Source organism: Poecile atricapillus, chromosome Z (genome assembly GCF_030490865.1).
Source record: "Poecile atricapillus isolate bPoeAtr1 chromosome Z, bPoeAtr1.hap1, whole genome shotgun sequence".
Classification (NCBI taxonomy): domain Eukaryota; kingdom Metazoa; phylum Chordata; class Aves; order Passeriformes; family Paridae; genus Poecile; species Poecile atricapillus.
In genome coordinates, this window is record NC_081289.1 from 17,772,535 (window position 1) to 17,787,995 (window position 15,461).

Here is a 15,461-nt window from a genome sequence, read left to right on the forward strand (position 1 = left end):
GTTGCACCCACTATTATTAAGATTGTTCCACATTTCCCATTGTCTTATTTTCTCTTTGTTCCTCCCTCTAAACACATAACAAACAGTAAAAAACAACTCAAAGGGTATTCGACTTCAGTTTCCTTCAGGCAGACACACCCTCAGCTGAAAAACACAGCATTTTCAGGGTTAGCAGTAGGATGTTTCATGACCCTGACAAAAAAACAAACACTCTTTTTCTAATTTACTGCCCCCAGTCACATATTTAGTCCTGCATGCATAGAAGGTAAATACTGCTTTTCATCCTGGTGACAAGTATGACTGCTTAGAGACACGATGAGTCTTAACTCCTGCAGATAGGTTAACAAATAGTAAGAAAAAATTCACATGGTAAGGAAGAGAATGATTCAGTATTTTCCAATCTGGCTGCTAAAATGATTGCAATGCTTAATGGAATTATGTGTTTCAGGCTATGCTTTCTACAAGGAAGCAATGAAAAAAAGATTGAAAAAACCCTGTGATTCCAGATGAGGAAAGCAAGACCCTGGGAAGTGAAGGCAGGATTGGAGGACAACCCTTTGGGACAGTTCCTGGCATTACTAGATCGTCTCCCTGTGTTTAAGGTATTGTGTGAGTGTATGTGTGCACACAGTGAAGTTGCTCATCCCCTTTGAAGGGGTGATAATATTTGCTTCTGCTTTGCAGCCTAATGAATGAAAATTCAGTTACTTGAAGTCAAGGCTGAAGAAGACACTGGGGGTGTATCCTTGCCTGCAGATTACATCACTGGAGATGGTGATCCGTACCTGGTTTGCTTGGCTTTGAAACTACCCACAGAGAAGATGACTGTGGTCAATACAGAATAAAACAAAAGACATATGGACCAGATTCACACAAGCACACATCTGCCAGCAGAATCCTCTATCAGCCGCACAGAGAGAGGATTCCAGCAGATGCAGTGGAACTGGCTTCAGGTTCCAACAAAGTCAAAAATAAATTGGCAAATACTCACTTCAAATACTCACTTCTACCACAGCTGATGTGGGTGCATTTCCCTCCTCTAATAGGAGTGCTGTGTTACAAACATTCCAGTCCTACTACACCAGTAAATCACTTCTAGTGTAAAAGAATCGGAAAGAATTCAGGGTTATTATGCTTATAAGAAACCCAGACATTTGACAGCATAGGAAACAACCTGTCACTAAAAAACAGTGTTCAGCTCATGAACCACACTGAAATTCATTTTTGATGTGGTGAGATAATCTCTGCTATTCTAACATAAATGAGACCCAAAGAGGTCCCTTCGAGGAGGAACTCTGCAAAGAGTTTCCTGGCAGGAAGACAAATGGTCTCACATTCAGAAAGGAAATGAGAGCATTAAAATGAAGAACCTCAACTTCTTCCAAAATAAGTTATCATCAGGGAGATAAATGGAGCCTCAGCAAATCTCTCCTTTGGTGGCCTTCACCCTGCAGGATGCTGACTCTTGTCCCTCGTGATGAGGATTTAGCACACAGCTTCCTGAAGTGTCCATCACTGCAACCTTGGGGCAGCATCTGCATGCTCCATGAGACCTTCCTGTGCCCACTCCGGGTCTGTGACCTTTCACTACAGCCTGTCTCTATCAAGCCTTCTGAGCTCAAGCAGTCACCCACAGATTGCTTTTCGCTTCAGGAGACCCTGCTTCCCTCTGTCTTGTTCAACCTCCTCTTTGCCCTTACCCTCACTCTCCCACGCATCTTGGCCATCACAAAGGCAGAATCTGTTCATTGCTGACCTTATTATTTATGGAATTCTCCCAACCACATCATCCCCTCGCCCAGCCTTCCCGAGCGGACAGCAGGGCCAGGCAGCACGTGAGCTGCCCAAGGTTCAGCCGTCACGAGGAGGAGGCTCACACAGCTCCAAGGAGGAATAAACCTCTGGGCTTGCATTTATTTATTTTTCCAGGAGGAAAGCTGCTCCCGGTGGGTGTGTGCGTGCGTGTGTGCGAGTGTTTGTGTCAGGACAATGGGAAAAAGGACAGCGGAGCGGAGCTGCCAGGAAACAGTCGGCCATCTGCCCGTGCAGAGAGCAGTTTTTCCTTTCCTTTTGTATTGAGAGGAATGTAGCCGAGAGCCGCCATCCATCCGCCCGTGCTGGGAGGAAATCTGAGTGACTTCGCCTTGCCAGGGAGAGGAAGCGAGGGGGAGGGAGCCAGACTGGCCCCTGTGGTTAGGCGGTCATTGCACTCACGGCCAATAAAGGCCCTACCAAAACCCCCAGATCCTAGGGAAAAATTGCTCTTCCTCTTCCTCCTCCAGCCTTTCACATGCGGTTTGATTCTTTCCCCCTGGCAGGGCGATCCCAAGTACAGGACGGGGTTTGGAGGGCGATGGCCTGGGGAGAGCAGCACAAGGGTTCCCCAGCACCGACAACCCAGACAAGAAAGTGACACAGAGAGAAAATCAACTCACATCACTGTGTTGCTTGTCCGCCCACACCCTCTCCATAAGCAGGAATTTGGCAACCTGAGCACAAAACAACGCCAGGAGCAACCCTTTGCTCTCCCAAGGCTCCCCAATCCCAGCAAAGGGCAGAGCACAGGGAGCCAGCCTGTTGCAGGTAACCATCCATACATTATCAATTAATAAGCCATACATTATGCCCCAGAGGCTTCCATACAGCTTCTCATCATAAAACTTGGTAAGAGAGGGCAGGAAAGATCTGATCTCCTGGTACGGTCAGGCAAAAATGCTGGCAAAACATTGTGATGGCTTGGTGGCACATTCCTCTGCCACTTTTTTGTGGTAGTAAAGCCTCAGGCAAAGAAAGAAAGAGGTAAAATAGGAAGGGTAAGATTTTCAAAAGCGACTACATGACTTTGAAGTTTAAGACCAATTTTCATAACTGAGGATCAGATTTTTTTTTTAAACAAACATTCCTACTAGGCTTGCACTTACACTTGCAATTCCATCTCTTTATTTTAACTCCCAAATAAGTCCCAGCTTTGACTGAATTAGCTCCACACTGTATTCATGTGGCGCTTAGGGACACGGTGTGGTGGCGGACTTGGCAGCTTTAGGTTAATGGTTGGCCTCCATGATCTTGGAGGTCTCTGCCAATCTAAATGATCCCGTGACTGGAGAAGCAGCGTACAATTTTCAAAGAATTGTAATCACACATTCCTTTTTTGCTGACTGCAACAGGAGACGGGTCTAGGTATGGCTGGGAAAATAAAGAGCACATTTCTGTGCACCTTCGTGCACCTACGTAAACTCTGCTTCTCACCAGGTGCCAGATCCAGCTCCACAGAGCTGGCAGAGCTTGCTAACGTGGGAGATGTCTCAGATAACAGATCACAGTCCTGAAAAGGGAACTTCCAGAAGAAGTAATTAATCTACAGATGTCTAAAGAGCTCCTTCACATCTGGCAGCTTGGAGGACAGACTGACACAGTGATGCTGTAAAACTCAGCATGTCCAGGTCAGATCTGAAATGACACGTGTATGCCCAGGCCCTTTCAGAGACACGACACAGGTTTCCACATTCTGTTGTGACTTTTTAATATATATATTCTTTCTTTTTTTCTCATAAAAACAAAACCATTGGTGTAGCACGGTGTGTGACCTGAAGCAAATTCCTTGGTTGTTTCTCTCTTGGTGGGATGAGAGACAAAATGAGAGGGAACACAGAGACTTGATGAAAATATTTTTTTCACTATGAGGCTGAAAGAGCTCTTTTCACCATGAGGAAAATAGAGCCCTGGAACAGCCCTGTGGTTTTCAAGACCCAACCAAAGCCCTGAGCAATCCGGTCTGAGCTCAAACCTGAACCTATCTGAGAAGGAGGCTGGAGTACAGGACTCCTGTAATCCCTCCAAACCTGGATTATCCTATCATAACAGACCATGAATTACTGTAAAAGTGAGTAATCACTCTCATTTTCTCTGTGGAAAATAACAACAAAAAATCCCTTTCAAAACATTATAACTAGACATTTTCCTCCCCAAGTGATACTTTTTTGCCTTCCTCCAACTGATCAGCAAGGAAGCAGTAAAAAATAGCTGCCAAAACAAGATACAAAATTATGCTATCTCTAACACATTTCCACTGTCTTTTGTCCCTAGTCATTCTGCAGTGCCTAACAAACCTCAACAGCTCCATGGAAGCTATTAGGGAAGCTGTGAATCCACCAATGAGGCTGCCTTGGCAAATACTGATGAGTGCTGTAAATTTTCACTCTTAGAAAAGGAAAATATTTTCTTCCCAATTTCATTCCACTTTCAGAGAGATCAGGGTACAAATTTTTGAAAAGCTTAAAGTTATTTCATAACTAAATTAAAAACTAACCAACCAACCAACTACTAAACAAAAGTGGGAAATATTGAAAGCATTTATTTGGAAGATTTGGTTTTTTTCCTTTGCTGAAGCATTCCTTTGGGCTTCTTGAAGCAGAAAACCTGGAAACTGGAGAGTTATCAAACAAGCACATGTTCACTGCTCTCTTCCAAGGGATGTGCTAAAGCCAGTACATACATAAAGGACTTCAATTTCCATTGTTTACTTTCTTTGACATACATCACACTGCAGGATAATGGAGCAAAAGCAGAGGACCCATGTACAATTGTCTCCATCAGTCCTTATCTCACAAGTGAAAGAGCATTATTTGTACATAAGCTTCCAACCCAGAGAATGTGCATCCAAGTTTTGTATTCCAGGGTAACCACCAGGGCATACTCCACCCAAATGTTTGGATGTTGTGCTGGACTGGGCCTTGATACTGTTTATTGTGCACAGGAAAAACTCATTACTACAAAGCAGCCAGCACTGACTGCGTTTCACAAGGGGCACGTTTTATAAGACCCAGAACAAAATATCAGAGCAGGAATCTTTTGGAGTCAAACCCTTTGCAGAAGCCCTGTCCCCTGAACTGTTCAATAAACCTCATCATCCCCTTCCATCTAAAATGCTCATAAAGATGCCAATTCCAGTCCAGTGCAAGGGGAAATCCCAGCTGCACCGAAGGTGATGGCAGTGATTTTGGTGTGGCTTCCATTTCGCCCTCCACATTCACCTAATTCTGGCTCAGCCCCAACACAGATGTACCTACAGAGACATAGCCCCCTCTGCTCAAGTCCATAAAACCTCTTTGGATGGGGTGGGACAACTCTTACAGGTTCTCATGTGATGTTAAAAAAATGGAAAGGTTTCCTGCAGGGCAAGAGATGAGGTCTCCCATGGCAGAGGGCCAGCACTAGAGTGACCCACCTGGTATAGCGCCCCGATGATTTGCAAGTTCCTCTGCGAAATTTCCACCCCCACTGTCCCAAAACATCAGTGTTGCACACTCAGCTTTGGAGATCTGGCTTAGGAAAGAGGCAGTCTGTAAATGTTTATTTTTTTTCTCCTCTGTAGAAGATGGCCATTGCAGCAAATGCACATTTTCCATAGATTAAATACTCTGTGAACAGTCCAGTTAGATCACAGAATGCTTTGGGTTGGAAGGAACCCTAAGGACCATCTGCAATGGACAAGGACAACTTTCACTAGATCAGGCTGCCTGAAGCCTATCCAGCCTGGTCTTGAGTATTTCCAGGTACAGGGCACCCACAACATCCAGGGACAGGGAACCCTGCTGCAGTGCCTCACCAGCCTCACAATAAGGAATTTCCTCCTGACATTTAATCTAAATCTCCCCTCTTTTAGATTATATTTTTTAAGATATTCCTCACCATAACCACATTCTTTATACAAAGGTAGAAGCTGCCCAGTGCTGCCTCAGTTATCTGCAGTTGAATACAATGTGATATTTGATAACAATTGTATTTTCTTTACTGAAAACAGAATGTCTACAGACATAACTGGAAAATTAAACCTAAACTTGGTTTTTAGGGGAAATTCCCCAAATATTTTCTTCTATTTGAAGATGAACAAGAAGAGATTAAGTAATACTCCACTTGATTTACTTCTTGGTTGGTAAGAAAAATGTTTGGCATTCAAGTAGGCATTCTTCTTGCCATCTCTTTTGCATGCAATAACTCAAATGCTCAGACTGCACAGCATCCACTTAATAAAAATCTTCCCTAAGTGGGTTCATTGAATTAATTTTAAAATGATAAGTAAGACACAGGAGAAATTTCAGCCCTGAAAATAGGTTAGCAAGAAGTTACCTTTACTTATACGCCTTCCCAAGCACAAAGAATATTAGAGACGCACAGTGTTTGCAAATATAGTTATCATATAAAACTAAGAATGCTCCCAAGAGGCGATTTATGCTCTAAAAGTACTCTCTCCACCTGAAGCAGCATCTCACAAACTCTGAACCACAGTGTAAAAGTGCCTGTTTCTCTTACCTGATCAGAAATGCTCCTGAAAATAATTTATCTGGTCAAGATGCACTCACATACCTGAAATGCAGCTGCATGGTCTCAGCAATTCAATTTGCATGAATCACAAACAGGTTTGAGTGTTGCTGGATGAGTAAATTACTTGTGGTTTCTGACTAACTTAAATAATTTTTGCCAAGTTTGATCTAAATTCAGTATGCCCCCGTAAAACCCCAAACCCAACAGAGAGAAACTTCCAAGAAAACATTTAAGGTAATCTGAAGGAAGTTTACAAGAGTCAGGTTCCTTACTGAATGACATTACTTACCAAAATTTAGCTAAACTGAGGGGGTGTGTGTTAAACCCTTCCTTTACAAGGAGCTGAAACACTATTTAGGCTTTCTCTCCTTCCTATTTATTTTACTGAAGGAAAAAAGAAGGGAAGAAAATAGATGGGGCTACCCTGCCACCTTTCTCCAAGTAGTTAAATATATTTTTTTTATTCAATTGTGAAACTGAAAAACCAATATCATAAAATTCCTTCCAAAGCATAAAAAAACCTCCTAACTTCACTTTGAGGCCATTGCTCAGCTTAAGTTAACGGAGCAATGACAGGGATATCACCTTGTTCTTCTGGGTAACCTCATCCACACAGGTCTTTCTGTGCTTCATCACTGTATCACCAAGTCATGCTGAACCTGTCAAATTACTGCTTAAGAAAAGGTGCATTATACATTCTTCTGCTTAATTCTGCATTCAAGGATTTCAAAGCAAATCACACCAAAATCTACATTAAAAATACCCCATTGTTTACATATTAAAAAAAAAAAATTACATGTGCAACAGAGACAGTGAAACAGCTGAATCTGCTGAAGTCTGTCAGGAAAAAAAGAATGGGTTGGTGATTACCTGTTTGCAGGGAAAGAGAGAAAGAGGCAGAGAAAAAAAACCTCAATGTAATCCAAGGTCAGGCTTGATTTTTCAAAAAGCAGATCTTGATCACTAGCCTGAAGAAAAAATAAAACACCCCTCAAGGCTCTCTACAGCTTCCTGAGGAGGGGAAGTGCACAGGAAGATGCTCAGCCCTTCTCTCTGCTACCCAGTGATAGTACACGTGGGAATGGCTCAAATCTGCAGCAGGGGAGGTTCAGACTGGATATTTGGAGGCATTTCTTTATCCAGAGGGTGGCCAAACATTGGAACAGATTTCCAAGAGAGGTGGTCAGTGTCCCATGTCTGTCACTGTGTAAAAGGCATTTGGTCAATGACCTAAATAACATGCCTCACCTTCTGCCCTGAAGCGGTCAGGCAGCTGGGCAAGATGACCACTGTGGGTCCCTTCCAAATTCAGTCTTGTCTAGTTGATTTTGTTAAAAATAAAATAATGGTAATAATAGTAAAATTCTAATGTAAGGCTGTTTTGAATTTGAATGGTGAGAGGGACTGGGTTAGACTTCTGGGAACACTGGTTTGAAGGACAGAAAAAGATTGAATTGGTATTCCTGCAGTGGTTGCTGGTCAGCTGGAGTCCTTGACTGCTCTAAAACATCAAGTTCCTGTTTCTGATAATGTTTCCAGATTACTTTGGATGAGAAAAATGATTTTACCCCATGCAAATAAACATTAAGCACGTGGAACTGAAGCAATGTATTTATTACATGTCAGAATAAACTATTAACCAAGCAACCAAAAAACCACCTCAACAAATTCTGACAACATTTTATGAAATTTGTGCCTTTTAGATGTGATCCTAATTTTCCTTGAAATATACTCAAAATTGTCTTTGACTAATGGAGTAATTTATGAATTTAACAGGGGCAAAACCTTGGTTTCCCACTGAATTTGAGTAAGCTAAATCATTCTATAAGGAAAGTTTCCTGCTGTGCAAACAAGAGGACACTGATGGGGCAAGGTTTAGCACAAACTAAGAAGCAATAGCTGTCAGTATCCTTCACCACCACAAGTACAGGGTTGTTATGTGAGAGGTGACACCATGGCAAAACTTCAACCTGGAGTCACTCACAGTTATCTCAGGGAACAGAGACAGAAATCTGATGCAAAAGCAGTTACCATGTGTTGGTTTCCCAGTAGAAAACCTCTCAGGCTTCTCTCAAGAGTTTGACAAAGCTGAGAAACAAGAGCCAGATAGATCAGGGCTTCTGACATCATCTGGAAAAAGCTCAATATCTTACACATTTCCTTACAGTAACAAATTGTCTTGTAGAATTTGACTGGGGATTGCTGTACATGCAGCCTAGCATGTCAAGGCAGGGAAAACCAAATTCTGAGTTACTTAATCCCAAACTCTGAATTCAAGGAAAAAGCCCTCATGGATCAGTAGATAGTGGAGGATGCTCCAGGGTCTGGTTTTGGCAGAATGCTAATTTTTGAAGGGCTACATGTGCTGGTGCAGAGACTTCCGTCTCAGTTTTAGTAAGGGGCATTTATTTCTCTTTGCTACTAAGCCACTCTGAGCTCTGGATAACCTAAGACTCAACTCTTACCCAAAAGCCCTGTGAAGCCTTTGGGATCACAGCATCCTTTGCAGCTGAAACACATTGTATTTTTGCATGTAGAAAACACACATCTTCTGCAGGGGCTTAATGCTTTTAAAGAGAAATCTCCAATAGTCTGAAAAGTCTCTGGAAGCTCTTTCCTTTTTAATTTAGAAAGGTGGCATTTGGCTGACACCAGCAAGCAAACTCGTATTTATGAAGTGCCCTCTCAGTGTCCCGTGAAATTTGCCATTTCCCTCCATGACAGTCAGCACCATCTATCACGAGGACATAATCCCCTGGGACAGGAGAGCCGAGCCCCTTTGCTGCTCTCCTCTGCAAACAGATGTGTGCACGTTCCCCAGCTCTGAAAGTCACGGCCGCCTTTTGGCAGAGAGCTGCAGCAGCTGCACATCTGCAGAGGGGAAAAGCTTTCAGCAAAAACTAGAGCGGGATCTCATCCTCCCCCCTCGCCTGCAAAGCAAGCTCAGCATTTGTTCCTCTCCAGATGACACCCCGATGGGTTGATTTAATCATTCACACATGCGTGCCTATCCACAATGCTGCCAAAATACCAGGCCTGTGACAGCATCTCACCTGAACTGCTCACAGCAACAGGGCTTATCAGCAAGCGCTTGGCAAGGGCCTTGCAGGGTAAGAAGAGAAAATCCACGTTCAAGAGTGCTGCTAATACAAAATGATTCTACAGAATACATGTGGGTGAGTGAGAGACCTCTTGTGATGAGGAGAACACTTAAGCACATGCTTAATTTTAAGTCTATGCTCAAAGCATATTGCTACCTCCAATTAGGCTGCGTGAAGTCCGGTTCCAAACTTCCCAGAGCAGGAATGATGTCCTGCACTGGGAGCCAAAGCACTTGGATGGGTGGATTTAAGCATGCACCGAGACCTACGTGTCTGCCTAAATGATTTGCCAGACTGGGGGCACAGTACAGAATGTTTAAATGGCAGGATCGCAGAAACACTTCACCACTTTTATTCCCAAAGGGAAATCTAATTAAAACACAGAGCATCCAGCTATTTAAAGTGGCTCTGATTACAAAGAACAGCAAGTCCTTGCCCCCTGAAACAGTCTCCCCAGTGGACTGCCAGAGTCCCCAGTAAGTTTCTGGAAACACAACTTAAGTGCCTGAACTTGGTCAGGAGCCATCTGCTCTCTGGGATCTGTAGGATCAGGAGTCTCTAGGTCTGGCAGGGTCTCATCCAGAACTCCTTCAACCACTTCCAAGTGAGGTGGCACCTTTCCCCACTCAAGCTTCCCTTAAACATCATCAGCTCTTGACATTTTAAGTGTCTGGGACAGATTTTCAAATGAGCTCAGAGTAAAGCTTTTGTGAGTGCTTCTCCCAAGACCAGCTTTTCTGCCAGGCACAGTCTCCTGCACAGATATCCTACCAAGGCAAAACCTTTCCAAGCAAGGTCAGCACTTCATATACTGAACTGTTCAGCCAATCTGATTACTTACCATGATGCCTGATGAGGAGAAGGGCATTGGAAAATACAGCACCTCCTGGCAGAACCTATATTTACACCAGGCTCCATTCAGATCAATAGCTCTGTGCTGCATATATTCTAGAGGGAATGAGAGCAGTGGAACAAACCTCCACCAGCATTAGCAGTGCTATTTTATAGGGGAGGCAAGACTGGCCACAGTTAAAGGATGCCACACTTGAAAACAAAGCAGTGCTCCTACAATGGCTCACATGGCAGCACCTGCCTTATTAGTGGCACAGCACCAGCAGCAGCAAGTCCCAGAGTCCACTTCAGGCATCACCATCAGAGAGGGCTGAACCACACCTGGTGTACCTGTCTAGCTTCCCTCCTTTTGCCTTTTACTCTGATCTTCCATTGCACATCTCAAAGTGGTCCAGGCCCATCACTCAGGCTTCTAGGTGAGGTCTTGTCAGCACTGCATGTGGAACCAACTGCATGAAGAACCCAGTGCATGGCCAGGGCCATCTGTTACAGGCTTTTCTCTATGTGAGCTGGTGTTTTTATTTTAACTCCCTCTGCTTCTGGGCCCCTCTTCATCTCTCGCTCCTCCCATCTCCCTCTCTCAACTCATGAGGACAGAGTTTCCATTCTGGCCCTGGGCCAGCACATGTATGGGCAAAAGCAGAGCTCAGGAAAAGCCATCTTCTGCTCCCTTTCATCACGTAAACACTGCCAGTTCCCAGCCCAGGAGCACAGGGCTGAGCCAGAGCTCTGCCTGCAGTGCAAGGGGGACTGAGGACCAGCAGCTCCTGCCCAGGCAGGACACAGCAGCTTGGCTGCAGTGCAAACATTTCCCCTCCTGGCCCTCCTGCTCCCAGTGAGCAGCCTGAGCCTTTACCCCAGCCAAGGAATTGCTTGTTAGAAGGCAGACACAGATGCATCTCACATTCAGCAAAGGTCATGTGTAACAGCACATGCAGGTAAAACAGTCAAGCCAAATTCTTGTTTGCACCAGACATTAAAAACAAGAGAACCAGAAGACCCCAAGCAAACCTAACTGGCAGTGCCCCAGCACTGGGATGACAATCCTGCCCTAAGAAGGCCTCAGACATATCAGCTCCTAACAAGTTTAGTCAGTAAAAACTGACCTTAAATCACCACTAAATCTTGCATTTGCTTTCCTAAATCCTTGAAAGTAACACTATGCCAGTTGCAGCTGGTTTCCCTAACCTGGGGAGGGGGAAAAGCACTGAAGCAAAGAATGAAGATTACACCAGCACTCACAGCATTCATTCCAGCACGACATTACTCTTTCAAGCCTCTGCCCTTCTAACTGTGCTTGACTTCCTTCAGCTTTACCATGGGACAGGTAAAGCTGAAGGTATCTATTTTCAAAAAAGATAGAAATTATGCCCTCAATACCTGTTATCAGCATAAAAGAAAGGAGTCACAGTGTTTCAAACTTCTTGCAAGGAAGATTTCCCATGAGCTCCCTTTTGGGGTTTTTGTTGCGCACACACAGGACCCCGCATTTGCCCAGAAAATGTTTAGGCAATGTATTTACCTCACAGCAGTGCAAACTCAGGGGAGTTGTATTCCTGTGTTTCAGCACAGGAGCACCCCAGCCATCATGCCAGGATTATCCCAAGAGCACAGCCTCTGTGAGCAACTGCAAGGATGACGGGCTGGAACCACATCATAGGGTTCAGAGCAGCTCAGAGCTGTCTCAGCACAGCAGGGACTGGACCATCCTGATGGCAGAGCCCCAAAGGTGGGTGTCTTGCTGCCATGAGTTCCCACTGAGCTCCCAGCTCACTGAAAGATATGAACTGGTGAAAACTTACACAAGTGGCAGGTAAGTATCCACTGCTTTGATCAAGAAAGGCCTGGGGAATTATGACTTTCACCTCATCAGTGCCATGCCCGCAGACACAGAGCACTTTGACGCAACTGAACCATGTAAAGGCTGTGAGAGATCTTGAATAGAACCAGCCTATAGAACCTCAAATATTTATTTAAGACAGTGATGATGCCTTTTAGCGCTTTATATACAGAGACCTTGAATTGGTTCTCAGCCTGCTCAGTGCTAGCCTTCCACCAAAGGACACAGGCCTCAGTTGAAATCCCAGGATGTAGAGGTCAGAGACTCCAGGGACTCTAGATTGTCTCAGGCACCCACTTCAAGGTCAACCAAGGCCCCTGCAGAAGCTACATTTCAAAAGCACATGAAGCTGGGAGTTCAGTCATGTGGTCATCTTCACTAAAACCTGGGCTAAAGCCGTCCCCAAATGTCGTGTAGATCCTCACATTTCAGCCTCTGCTTCAGTTTCCAGGAGCTGATAAAGCATCTCCAAGGTGAAGACCAGAAAAAAAATCCCATTAGCAAGATCAACATGCTACTGCCTTTTCCACTGCACTTCAGAGCCACAGTCAAGAAAACACTCTTTTCCTGGTTTGTGCTGTAAAAAGGTGCTTACAGATAACTCAGATACAATGTTATTTGAGCTGTGTCTAAGCAAAGCCAGGATCACTCATTTACTGTCCAGACTTGAATGAAACAAGAAATTTCTTTCCAGCTCCATCCCATCCCTCCTTCCCTCTGGAGAGTCTTCTCAGCCTGTAAGGAACTGCTATGCAAGTGCATTAAAAGTCCTATTTCAGCATTTCTTTCATAGTAGAGGCCTCTTCCAGCCAGCTCTTGGGATCCTGCCAACAGACATATCAGCCACTAGTACTTAAATCCTTCCGCTAAAAAATGCTTCCCGAAAGAGCTTACGCCCCAGCTCTGAAGGCCTTAGATCATCACAATTAACCAGCTTCAACAAGAGTTTAAGAGAGGTTCTTCTCCACTCTCTTGGGCTTAATGGTGCACTACACTGCCTTTTCTCCCCTTGGTCTGGCCTCCACTTAGGAAGGAGCAGCTTCCACACAGTTCCAGCCAGGAAATAAATGTCAGGTGTTACAAAAGGAAGGGAGAACCAGCTGCTTTGAATGATGCATTCAGGGGATCCAAAAGGACACAGCACTTATCAGACACTTCTGAAATGCCCAGCACCTCTCCATCTTTAAAAGACTGTTGTGTGATGATTTAATCAATACATTTCTTAAACCTGGGGAATGACTGAGCTTGCTTCTGTGCTCCTAGAGCACCCAGCAAAATAGAGATTTTAAGTCCTTTCTGTATGAATTAGTTGTTATGGCTGATATTAAGAACAACTCATTGAAAAAGCTACTCCTGGATTAAGATCATCTCTGAAAAACACAGCTTACGTGGTCTTTATTTATTATCTCCTTGTCAAAACGAACATTTCTAACATGTAAATACACCAAGCATGGGAGAAAGATAAGCCTATTGTAAGTGTCTGACAAAGGATCTAAATGCTCTTCTTGTTTCTCAAGAACAGAGAGCACACACACAGAGGGTTGTCTTTGCAGACAAAATGTCCTAAAAGCTTTCCCAAGGCAGCGAGTTGGGGGAAGTACCGAAAGCAGAGCTTTGGGACACTCCACATGCACTTGTGTTCTACAAGGAGCACTGCACTTGGGATCTGAGCTGATGAACAGGGAGGATCTTCTGCGTGGACTGCTAGGACATGGATGTGCCAGGCTTCAGTGCACAACCTTCTCACCCACGCGGCAGAGAGTGGTCCCAGCAGAGCCATAAATCTTTACTCTGCTTTTTACATCCCCAGCCACTCCAGCGCCCTTCGTTTTCAGTGCTTTCTCTTCCGTTTTCTCAAAAAGGCGCCTTATTACCCTGGGAAATCCTGTGGCTTTCCTCTCATTTCCATACTTAGCGTTTTCAGTTGCTTCCAAGCCCGACCCAACATAGTAGTTACTCATTTTCAGAGGCTGAAACACTGCCTGGATTATTTTAAAAACCCAAACAACAACCAAACAAAACCCCTCAAACCTGACATGCACCAAACCCCACGAACACTACCCCAATGACAACAATTCAGAATACAAGGGTGGAGGAAATGCATTCTTTTCCTCTGCCAGGATGCAATAACAACTCCCTTTTTGGTGGTGCAGAAAATAGAGCCAGTACACATTACTGGACCTCACTACCGCACACCAAGAACCAGCGGTCAGTAAGGTGGCAACCAACACAGAAAACAGCTTTTTAATCCACCACCAACACCAGCAGCTCCCCTCACAGTAGCAAATAAAAGCCACATGGAAATCCCTCCGGTCATCCCAGCTTTATCCTCCCAGCTGAGTTCCAGGCTGGAGATGCTCTTCTCCAAAAGCAACAAACTTAAACAGCTACTTAAATGGCAAGAAAAAAGGTGGCTGGGAATAACTCAGGGTCAGGAACAACTTGCTGATCTGTCTTGGAAAAAAGAGGTGTTCTTGTAAAGAGCAGAATTAAGGGCCCATGTTTAGCACTTAGTCACTGCTCTTGTGAGGAGGCTCCAGTGCAGACCCAAGCAAAAAAGAAAGCCTCAGTTCCCCATGACCATCATTTTTCCTGCACCAAGCATCAAGAGACATGCTCGCTGGACACTCAAAAAGCCAAAACCTCTGAAAGTGTCCCAAATACAACTGACATGGTTTTACCTCCCAGTTTGCATTTGACACCTTGGGATCACGGCAGCAGTCAGCTGTAACTTCTTCCTTGTTCCCTTCTCAAACAACATTCCCCTCCGACAACTCCATCCCTAACCCATTAGCGCTCATCATCCCTGGGTACGAGAGCGGCAAGGCAAGAAAGCGTTTTTCTCCCCAGGACAGGTGAACACTCCCACCGATCCCCACCCGGAGGGAGACGTGCCACCCTGATAAGCCACAGGCTGCACACAACTGCAGGAGCTCCTTCAGCCGAAGGCAAAGTAAGAGGAAAGCAGAGAGGGAGAGGGAGAGAGAGAAGTGCAGGGCTAATATCACCGGGGGATTCAGGGTTTTGCCGAACCGAGAACTCAGGCTGTTTGCTCCAGCAGGGCCCGGGCTTCCTCCAAAGAATGTGTTTAGCGTGTCCTTCTCTGTTTTGTGCTAGAGACCGAGGCAGGGTTGAGTTCACTCAGGGGCCCCGTGCTGGGTGGCGGGGCTGCCGCTGCTCCTCCGCCCCGCCGCTCCCGACTCTTTCAGCACTCTTTCTCGACTCTTTTCAGGGTCGACTTTTCAGCAGCTCCCCAGGTTGGCTCGCCCCTCTCCCCCCGGCCGAGCCCCGCTCCAGCAGCGGGCCCGGCCCTCCGGCGCCCGGCGAGAGCAGCAGCCTCCCCG

General features: G+C 45.1%; 1 protein-coding gene across 3 annotated transcripts in view; it reads right to left on the minus strand.

Annotated features, from left to right (window-relative positions):
• Positions 1–15,388, minus strand: part of LOC131592780 (DENN domain-containing protein 2A-like) — a 71,310-nt gene extending 55,922 nt beyond the window's left edge. The window contains exon 1 of one of the 3 annotated variants that reach the window (XM_058864527.1): positions 15,151–15,388. The gene's annotated coding sequence lies outside the window, so the exon portion shown is untranslated. Of the gene's footprint in view, positions 1–10,607; positions 10,622–15,150 lie in introns of those variants that run through there. The other 2 variants (XM_058864529.1, XM_058864530.1) reach the window with 2 other exon arrangements.
• Between the last annotated feature and the right edge of the window lie 73 nt (positions 15,389–15,461).